Here is an 11,790-nt window from a genome sequence, read left to right on the forward strand (position 1 = left end):
GCAACTTATGACTTGTTCCATCCAATCTCTAAGTGGATAACGTTTTTTGAAGCTAACGGGCCAACAATCTCAAAAGTGTTTATCTGCTATTCTGAAATAAGACCTATATTACATGACAAAGTATCAAATTTATCCGTTACTATGTTGGAATCCCAGAAAATATGTTCAATTCTTGAAAAACGAGAAAATAAATGTTTAAAACTCGTTCATCTTGCTGCTTACCTAGAACCAAACCAACATGGCAACAATTTAACTGAAGCTGAAAATTTAGTTGCGACGGAGTTCATCTATGAAACTGCAAGGCGTCATCCAAAATATTCTTCAAAAGTAGGTCTTATTATGGAAGCACTTGCACAGTACAAAATTAGAGGTGGTAATCTTTTTGCTAAGGAATTCGTTATTTCCAGCGAAAAATCTATGTCTGGGCATGTTTGGTGGGCAGGAATTTGCTCCAGTTCTAAAATAAGTAGATTGGCTGTAGACATTTTAAATTTACCATCATCAACAGCCGCAACCGAAAGAACGTTTAGTACTTATGGATTTATTCATCGGCAAAGAATAACAGGCTTACCGTGGAAACAGCCGGAAAACTAACCTATATTGCCCATAATTATAATTTAGTAAACGAAGATCATTTAAGAAGAGAAAAAGCTACTGAGGATTCTGAGGAACAAATTGAAAAAGAAGATCTCGGTTTCAAAATTATAGACTTGACTGAATTAACCAAGGAGAAAGAAGAATCAGATGAAGAGGTTGGGGATGATGAGGATGATTTACCATTATCCACTCTATTACGTAGTTCATTCTGACTCGTTTTTGTGTTTCCTAATGTTTTTACAGTTTTGAATTTAAAAAACTAGTATTAGTTAAAAAGCTGTTTTTTTTAATAAATTACCAATAATACCGTAATATTACGTAATATTACCGGTAATATTACCGATTTTTAAATTACCGGTAATTTTACATCTATAAGCACGAGATTCAGAAGCTATATCTTTTCCTTTTTATCCTCCTATCTTAACTTAGGCTTACCGAATTATCGGCACATGTCTGAAATTCACTTCTGAATGATGAATAATAGCAAGTAGGTTGTTGATCAGCAGTCAATAAAGAAGAGGAAAGAGAACTTCTCTTTGAAGTGGCGGCTCGTGATTTGTTTTATAAGGACGTGAAAGTAGTTATTGGAGGCAACTTGATTCTTACATTTCATTTTTTTTTAATATTTTTTTATTATTATTTTAAGATTTTCAATCAAATATTGGAATACTTTCCAATTTAATTTCTGGATTTTGAAGTTCCTTCCTTGGTTCTTTTGGAAAAATACAAACTTTGAATTTATAGAATAATGGGCAGCCAAGGAGTCTGTTGTGTATAAAGAGTGTCGGGATATATTAGTCACTGACGATTACCAGAGCCTTGAAAAACCCAATGAGGTGCTCTGGTCTGAGACATTTTATGTTGCTTTGTTGTATTTTAAGTATTGCCCCGATATGTCTGAATCTGACGCTCATAAGTGATTGGTACTTACTAATGACGTGGCCGTTAGTGCAATATTTGTCTGCTAACACAGTCTATTGAACTTGTATTTGGTTAATAAGAATATAGAGAGAACCATCTTATAGTATAAGGGGTAAAAGGGATATTTCTTGCGCAACTGTCTGCGACTCACGGCTGGAACTAAATTCAGCTGAATTTCTTCCATCTTTTTGGTTTAAAAATAATATATTTCCATTCTTATTAAAAGAGTTAGATCAACGGGCGCTGAAAAAGTATTATTATACAACATATCAGAAGAACAGTGGATACAGCATTATGAGAACCCATTAACAAAAAGTGCGAATAAAAGTGGAAATGATAAATAATAAACTAAAAAATGGACATTCGTACGGACTAGAGGGAGTGTTCCCAGAATTATTTAAAAATGGCAGAAAGAAAATTACATATTTACCACAAATCCTTAATAAATGTTTGAATAGTCAGGTAGTTTCTAGCCAATGGAAAGCGGTACCTATGCCGCTCCGTCTACACAAAAGGCAACAAAGCCGACTGTCATAATTATAAGGGAATGTCAGTTAGAAATACAATTAGCTGTTCGTACGGAAGGATATTGAAGAATCGAATACAAGTAGAATTTATAGAAGAAGAATGTGTGAAGAATACCAGTGTGTATTTAAAGCTGGAAGATCGTGTACGGACAACGTATTCTATATAAAGAAGATACAAGAGAAAAGGTCCGCAGAATCATATTTTATTCATTGACCTCTCAAAAGCCTATGATAATATGTTCACTAATATTGCCACTGATATGTCCACTAATATGTCCACTGCTATTGCAAAGAACTTCTATTAATCAAACTCTTCTGGAATACCTCTAACTAATAGAACAGTATATAGTCTTCACATTGGGTACAACCAAGCAGTACTGGCAGGGGATAACGATGATCTTGAATATATGGCACGGAAACTAAAAGAAACTTAATAGGGTAATAGTAATTGAGAGAACTCGTCCATTATCTCAAAGAGACCTACGTAACTAAAGAAAAAATTAAAACTCCAAGTCTCAGTCTCAAAATATCTTTTTATGTGTCAATCAGGTTACATGTTTCGCTAATAAAGCATTATAAGATCTTATAGCTAGATGACCTACTAGCAAACTTAGCAGCTACTAAGTACTTAGCAGAAGAAAGAAGTAATTTTAAGAGGCAGTTACTTCCAACACGATGGGGCACACGCGCATTTTAGAATTGATGTTCGAAATGCTCTTGATCAACAATTTGCTGATCTGTGTATTGGACGCGGAGGTCTACATTCTTCGCCAACTAGGTCGCCAGACTTTAATCCAGCCGACTACTTGTTTTGTCGGCATCTAAAACAAAAGTGTAGAGTGTACCAATTGAAACTAGCGATCAATTAATAAACTAGATACATTTTTATTGTCACGAGATTTAAAAAAAAAACCTCAAGTGATTTATCGCTTGATTGCAAACCTATAAAAGCGTGCACAAAAATCTAGAGAAATTGGTGCTATGTATTTTGAAAACATTTTATAGATTTTAACGCGTTGATATCCATCTCCTGCGTTTTTGCCTCTTTTTAAAACATTAAGTTCCGCTTTCAATGACATGTCGTTTAGGAATTAGCTCCATTTGTAGTTTTGTCGTTATCTAGGTTTTGAGTTTTTTTATGCAACTAAAAATCAGTTAGAAGAGATAGTGTTTTGAATTTATTAGTATTAGAGATAGTTTTGATTTGTTTTAAAGGCCAAGCATTAAATATTTTTATTCTTAGGTATAGCTTTAATTCACATATCGTTAAAAACACGTGTGTACCATCTAAAGATTTTTTTCTAAAGACCATCTAAAGACTCAATATAGTGGCATATTTTTCTTCAAAAATGTAGGTATGTAGTTTTTAGGAAAAAAGTCAAAAAAACTCAATCTTGATGTACAGAGTATCTCACAATTAAACGGTCCCTTTTATGAATTGGCTGAATCCGACCCTGGAACTTTGCTACTTTCTAAACGTAAAAAGTATAGATGCTCGAAATGTGTAGAAGTATGAATATGCAGTGGGTCGCGAATCACACTGTATAGTTTTTCCTTTTAGTTTAAACTTGGATATGCTTTAATTGCGTAATCTTTCAATACATTTAAAATAATTTTAAATAAAGAAAGCTAGCATAGAAAGTTAAATGATAAAATGATAAGGCTAAATGATAGGATAAGGTAATATCATTAGCATTGACAATAGTTTTTTATACCTTTTTAAACATTAGCAAATGGTCTGGGACTAATAGATGTCTCCCGTCGTCATAAAACTTTTATTGTTTACATCCTCTTAGCATGGATGTAAACAATAAAAGACAATAACACAATAACTTAGGGCGGGGGCACGGCAATACTAATCAAAAGAAACATTACCCACCAAGAAGTACCGCAACGTAATACAGACCCGGCAATAGAAAACACAGCAATTAAAGTATTCTTAGGAAACAAAGAGGTTTTCATCATCTCAGTATATAAGCCACCATCTCAATACTTAACAACAGAAACATTAGATATTTTTTTTAGAGAAGACAACCCCACCATAGCGGCGGGGGATTGGAATGCAAAAAATAGAAGCTGGGGATGCAGAGCAGAGACAGCAGCCGGGCGCACACTAGAAAGATACATAAGTGAAAATACCATACAGGTAGTAGCACCAAAAGACCCTACACACTATCACCATACCACTCCTGATATTCTAGATATAGCTGTCACAATAAACTTAAGCCATCACATTGTGGTTGAAAATATGGACTCCCTTAGTTCCTCTGATCATACCCCAATCCTAATCACTCTCACATCTCTATGCAAGATCCCCATCCTGAAAAACTTATCACCAACTGGGAAATGTTTAAAAATAAACTTGCAGAAAATCATCCAATCCCAACTCAAAGCTCTATTGAGGAAATAGATTCCTCAATAAAACAATTAACAGATGCAATTAAAGAATCGTTTAATTTAGTAACCACTAAAATCCCAATCCCAAACACCCACTCCATGTTCTTCCCAATGAAAATTAAAAGGTTAATAAGAACAAGAAACAGGCTAGACTGCAAAAAGACCCAGAGGCAAAAAGAATTACGAAAAGAATAAAAAAGGAAGTCTTCTACTTCAGAAATGAAAGATGGGGCAATTTTTTAGAAGAACTTAACGATGGCGATAAAGACAAACCAAAATTCTGGAAGGTTTCAAAAATACTAAGAGGGAGAACAAAAACAGAGTTCTCGCCCATAGAGAACCAAGACGGTCTTCTGGTATATTCGGACTGGGATAAAGCGGAAACTTTTAACAGATCATTAACAGAACAAATTGACCTAAACGATATACCAGATAATTCCGAATTACGTGAAGAAATAGAGCTATCAAACGTACAAATCGAAAACCTACCACTAAACGCATTACCAAACTACAAAAGTATAAGCCTACAAGAAATAAGAGACGTAATTAAAGACCAAATGAATAAGAAAGCACCAGGCAACAAAATGTTGAAAACACTACCTGACAATACACTCTTGGACATAAAAACCATTTATAACAAATGTATGAGCCTGTGCTATTTTCCGGTCGAATGGAAAAAAGCAATTGTGGTAATAATACCTACACAGGGTAAAAACAAAAAAACCAGAAAGTTACAGACCCATTAGTCTGCTGCCATCACTGGGAAAAATCTTTGAAAAGACGGTACTAAGCAGATTATGGGAGATGATGAACTCAAAATAATCCCGGAAGAGCAGTGCGGATTTACAAGAGGATTATCAACTGAGTTGCAGCTTGCACGGATACAACAGAGTCTGGTGGATTCATTTAATGCGAAGGGATCTACCGCCATGATCACGCTCGACATCGAAAAGGCCTTCGATGGAGTGTGGCATGACGGTTTGATGTATAAGTTGCAGAAATTTGGGGTGTCCGCAAGGTTCACTAAATTTATTAAAAATTTGCTGAAAGACAGAGAATTTACTGTTAGAAAAAATGGAACTATCACCTCCTTGAACAGGAAGAGAGCGGGAGTTCCCCAAGGCTCCCCGCTCGCACCAATTTTATTTAACATATACCAAGCGGACATTCCAAAAAGCACACACTATTCACAATTCGCATTATTTGCGGACGACATTTGTGTCTTTGCGAGTTGTAAAAATTTAGTCCAGATATCAGCGTACATGCAGAGTCATCTAGATAAAATTATAGAGCGGGCAAACAACTGGAAAATCAAAATAAATAGTAAGAAAACAGAGGCCATTCTAATAACAAAAAAGCATGACCGCAACATCCCAAATTTGGCAATTTCGGGCACGCTGGTCCCTAGGAGTACCTAGGAGTATATTTCGACAAAAAGAATAACTTCAACACGCACATTATAAAGCAAATTAATTCATGCAATGGAACCATTCATGCGCTCTACTCCTTTACTGCAGGAGCAGTAAGCTCTCTTTGACTAATAAATTAATGGTCTATAAACAGGTTCTACGTCCTAAACTACTTTACGCCTCAGACATTTTCTGGAATACCACGAAGACGAACATCAAAAAGGTTCAGGTGTTTCAGAATAAGTGTTTGAGGATGTTCGCTAATGCACCCTTCTTCGTAAGGAATGTTGATTTGCACTCTGACTGCAAACTTGATACAATTCACGAATACATAATTAAAAAACATTCAAAGTTTAAGGAAAAAGTCAGAAGTGTAGACAACTCCCTAATAGGAGGATTCCTCCTGAGACCAAGAGAAAACCGGCCATGAAAAGGCGTAATATGATATTAGCCGCCGAATTCAAATATTGACTAAAACAGTTCTTTTAGTATCTAAGTTAAAACCAAAGGACTGAGATCGCTCAGTCCTCCGCCCGACTCACTCAGACTTTGTTTTCTCTGCTAGGAGTGGGGCTTGGGCTCTGGCTCCGCCCAAAGATAACTGGCAACCTTTTCCCGAAGCCTAATTACTCTTTCCTATCCTGAAATAAGTTAAAAATCCTTTATTCCAACCTCAGCACCCAGATGCTACAGAGAAAAGTAGTATAGGAGCCAAAAATACCATAGCACACAGTTGCAAGTGAGAAGACCGGCAAGAGCAATAACAGCTAGTCCGGAAGAAACTAGTGTAACAAAGGATCCTCTTAGCAAGTTCTTGATTAATACCTTCCTTATCTAAATTCATTTGCTTTGAAGGAGTACAGCTGCTTTACGATTACACATTTAGGGTAGTTTGTTGAAAATGAACGTTAATTCTTTGTTTTTAATTAAAGCTTTATTTAATTTAAATATACATATGTCTCTTGAGGAATGTCAGTTATAAGGGTGCATATGATATGCCCTGGATTATTGTAGAAAAAGTCCTTTTTGGCTCCTTTGAAGAGGGTTTTTGGCTCTTTAGAGGGGAATTTTTAAATTTAAATTTAGCCCTTTACCAAAATAACGCTAAATATTTTTATTTATTTTTTAAATACTTAATTAGTTATTTATACTTCGTCCTTTATTCTTGGTGCTAATTTTCCCCTTATTCATTCATTATTTAAAGACGTCTATAGTTTCAAAACTGGACATGTAAATTATTTGTTAATATTAATCATCGGCTCGGCCATCAGATGATGGATTATATATAATAAATTCAATTTCCCAATCGGACATTTTTTCCGTTTTATTCCAGAGGTTTATTTTTTTCCATTTGAAATAAGTTTTTATTAGTCAGGGTTCATATCTATAGAACTATCTAGTGGATAAAGTCTTGAAGAACTTTAAAAACAATGAGTTTTCAATTTCTTTGTTATCCAGGAAACTGAAAAGTAAATATGTATAATACTGTACAAATATTATGGATTTAACTGAAGCTGGGCTTACTGGAAATAAAAAATTTTAAATAATAAAAGTGCATCCAAATATTTTAAATCAAGTGGATAAAGCGAATCGAAATATTGCAACGTGATTATCCTAGATAGTAAACTGAAACTGGTAAAGGGAAATTAAAAGGAGTTCAGTCAGGACCCGATTATGATATAGTAAAGGGAGGGGAGCTATAGTGTCAATAAACTCCGTAGGGAAACTCGGATCGACTTTCCAGGTTCGTACAGTAGATGGAGCGACAGAAACTGTGATCAGACTCTCAGTCGCGGCTGATATCGAATATTCGGGTGAGGCTGAAAACGTTCTCAAAAAAAATATAATTATTCTGATGTCTCGGTTGTAGTGTCCAAAGATCGCGCGGGCTGATTACGCGGGTGATTCTCATGGTAAAACTATGGAACACCAGGGTTATTTAAGTTTTTGCTCGGCAAAACCAACGTTATCCAGTTGTCGATATGGATACGAACAACATTTATTATCATCCCGGTAAGGTTTATTATTATGTTAATAATAAAATATCTGTTTCTCTGTTGGTTTATTTTTATGGGGAGCATTCGGGATTTGTTAAGCTTGATAATAAAATAATGACAACAGGAGAATGGCATGGGTAAACAAACCACAATAATTTAACTTACAGACTTTTAAAGACAACACGTGAATTGGTTCATAAAGTGAATGTACGCATTATACTGAAATTGGGTTAGATAAGTTGCTCAGATTGATATATTAGATATTTGTTTACATTAACCTAACCCAATACATCGATTAGATTGACTAGACAATATTCTTAAGGTTGGACAGGTTATTTTCGATTTACCTGTTATATTATTAAATAGGCCTTATTATTGTTAGGGTATTAAACAATAACAGAGTGTCATGTAAAGCAGGGGCACACCCCGTTGTATATGCATAAACTGTTTAAATGCTCTCCCCACTGTCCTTTTAATAGATATTAATGATGCCCAGTGGAAAACTATTTTGACTTGAAATTGGATATCCATCAATTATTATGGATTTATCCATTCATTCATTAATTAATAGAAATCATGTTTTTTTATTAATTACACTTTTCCTAATTCAATGGCAGATGTCAATATTGACAAATTCTTTAGGGCATTTGCACTAACTTCCAAAAAGATATGTTCATTTTCTGTTGCTCCAAGCAGACTGCGCCAATATCTTTTTTATCTGTATTCGAGGCAGTTGTAATAATTTTTTATTTCTTCCGGGCAGTAACGGACGTTTTTATTTCTTGGAAGCAGTTTTTTCTCGAAATGAGATTTTATTAATTTTATAGGACTTTCTGGATAAGTGGAAATTAGATTAGATTAATGGATAAGAGGGCCATTAGGGTAATTTTGCTAAATTATGAGAAGACATTTTCTCCAAAAAAGCTGTTATTTTCCTTAGTTAAATTCCTGGAATAATGAAAAAATATTTTTTTACCATGCAGTCATTCTGTTTTAAATTTAAGTGGCTGATTATTAATTTCTAGGTACAGCCTAAGTTGATGTGATCTTGGCAAACATTGAAATATACTACGTTGATATTATTTATTTTTTAAGTCGAGGTTTTTTTTCTCCATGCATTTTGATTATTTGCAGTAATGTAGTAGTGCAGTTTTAACTAAGATATTGAAGCAGTATAGAGAAGAATACAGTTGTTTAATTGTGCCCCTGGAGAATTCTAGTTTATTGTATTAGTCATAGAATGATATACAGGGTATTGGTGTGAGTTTATTTTATTTTGACCGAAGAACCACAGCTTGACTAATCAGGATAATAAATAAAACATTTTTTTGAATTGCCTTTACGCTGTAGCCTCTTCATTAATTGCCTTCTCTCCTTGAATGTTTACTGTTCTCTGATGATTTGAAGATTTTTCGACGGATTTCCTCCTCTCAAGATCAGTTGCTGATTCACAGAGATATAAACAGAAAGTTTTCCTGGTCTAAGTTGAATGAAAATGATAGTATTCCATTGAAGCAGCTTGACTCAGTCAAGAATTCGGCTTCTTTTTTGGATTCAACTATTACTTTCTTCCACCACTTTGAACATACAAAAAGAGCTAATAAGCTGCTTGGATTTATTGAAGCTTTAATAACTTCTTATCAAGGGAAAGGTAGTTCTTTGATATTTGCTTTGGATTTAAAGTTCTGAATGGTATTGTTAGAAATCCAGAATATCTATCTTTTTTTCTTAGCATGTGTCTCTTTTATCTCTTCTCTTTTTTTCTAACACGAATATATAGGCTCCATGTTTTTAATGATTTTCGGGGTGGTTAACATACAAAAACCTGGCTACAGGTGGTATCCTCTCCTTCTGATGGGCAGTGACTATATGGCACCTGAAAGAGTGAATTGCAAGGGTTTTTTTAACTCATATCAGAGGCAGAGAGGAGTGGCAGGACTCCAATGGGGATACATTCTAAACAGGGAACCATCTGGTACACAGATGAACTCAATACAGAAGGCTCCATAATAGAGCTGCTGCAGGGTTCTGTACTGAGGCACCATATACTAGCACGGATTACTCGCTGGGGAAGCACGCCACTATGTTCCAGGCTATGAAGTCTTCGTTGTATTGAAATGTAGACAGAAAATCCTAAATTGCGGACACCGCAATACAGTCGTATCAATCTGCTCAGCAGGGTTGTCATTAAGGCTATTACGACCGAAAAGGTGCTTCAAGTACAAGCTCCAGTTCTTGCTTAGAGCTTGTACTGGAGTGCATAAAGGTCCTGGAAGAACTATTGCAGGTGGGCTACAGGGTTCAGTTATTGTCTGGGTGTCTGGCCACCGCAGCTATGCTGGAAACATGGAAGCGGACTCTAGAATGGGATCTGCGAAACGGCCGGTAGGCCCCGAACCTTTAATCGGTAAACCCAAACATGTCGCATCAATTAAGGTTCTGCTGGATCCTCTGGAGATGGACGGAAGCACCTAACATGAGACTAATGCACACATTGACAACTACTGGTGAAGTAGTTAAGTAGTAGATAGTAGTAGAAAAGCGTGGATTCTTAAAAAGACGCAAAATTCGGCTAATGAGATGTCTTTTAACCGGACATACCGGAGAACCGGAATACTGATAAATTTAGGAAAAGGATGCAATTGCAGACCACGTTATCGAGGACTGCCCAAACACTTACAGTTTACCTAGCGACATCAAGTTTTTCAAACCAGAGTGCCTCATTAGTTTCTTTAACGCTATTGCTCTGATCACCCTCGGTAGGGCACTGCTTTATTTTGGCTGTCCATTGCCTTACAAGTCAATATGCCTATTTATTAGCTCCAAAGATAGGAATATGGATCAGCTTAGCAGGTTTAAAATATGGGCTGTTTTTGCTGTCTCTATGTCTGTAGTATTTTTTAACATTCACTTTTTCTTCACCTGTAACTTCATTCGCTTCTTAAAACTATTAACAATGGTACCTTTAGTCGAAACAATAAGTTAAGTAGGGATTTCAGCTATTGCATCAACTAGTGATGATCGAATGTTAAACTAGAGACTTGTATGTCTTTAAGGGTAGGTTTTCAACTAAGTTTCAGAGTATTAGGGCGTTAATCGACCTAGGTAACCAAGAATGTAGAGAAAAGGGCGTCTTACTGTATAGATAAATTGTGAGCAACTTCGCTAATCGCTACTGCAACTCGACTTTACTGTAACGTAGTTCTTGGACTTGGTTAACAAGAGTATATAGGAAGCAATCTGTGAACGAAATAGAAATTGATGCACAATGAATTCAGACAATTTGTGTGTGTACCATTAATCACAATGTAACAACAACAGTATCTTTGGATATCTTGTTTGTAAATAATAGACGAACAACAACCTTGATATATCATTTATTATTTAAAAATTTTTTATAAAAAGTCGTATATATACCATATCGAGCAACTTTTTGTACATTTGGAATATACGGAACAGTAAATTATTTTGCCATTACTAAATTACTGAAGACTTCTCTGATCTCTCAAACTGTGTATGGAAGATCAGTGATACAGCAATCAGCATCATTGAGGGAAGTAACTTGACTGACTTTTTTGTCCAATATCTATTGCTTTCAGAATTTGTATCAGTGTAACCAAACAAAATTTTGACATATTCGATTCTCAATTCGGCACTGCGTAATAATCCAGTATCCATGTATATGTATCTGAAAAAACTAGTGCTCCAGAGGGATAGGATTTGAAGTTGAGCTACCTGCTAAAATTAGGAATAGTGTCCTAATTAGAAAGGGATTTTCAATTGACAATTATTATTATGGATGGATTGATTTCTTGGCTCAATTTATTCAAAATATGCACAGTCTGTGGATGCAATGCTTCATATTTTTTATAATATATTTTATTTTCCAAAAGAAATGTTTCCTGCTGGTTTGACCTAGATTCAAGGAATCTAATCATATAA

The 11,790-nt window shown here is 35.3% G+C and overlaps 1 pseudogene; it reads left to right on the top strand.

The window, feature by feature from the left end:
* The first annotated feature begins 141 nt into the window (after positions 1–141).
* Positions 142–809, top strand: LOC126748465 (uncharacterized; annotated as a pseudogene).
* Positions 810–11,790: the final 10,981 nt, after the last annotated feature.

The sequence above is a fragment of the Anthonomus grandis genome, chromosome 22 (assembly GCF_022605725.1).
Source record: "Anthonomus grandis grandis chromosome 22, icAntGran1.3, whole genome shotgun sequence".
NCBI classification, from domain to species: Eukaryota; Metazoa; Arthropoda; class Insecta; order Coleoptera; family Curculionidae; genus Anthonomus; species Anthonomus grandis.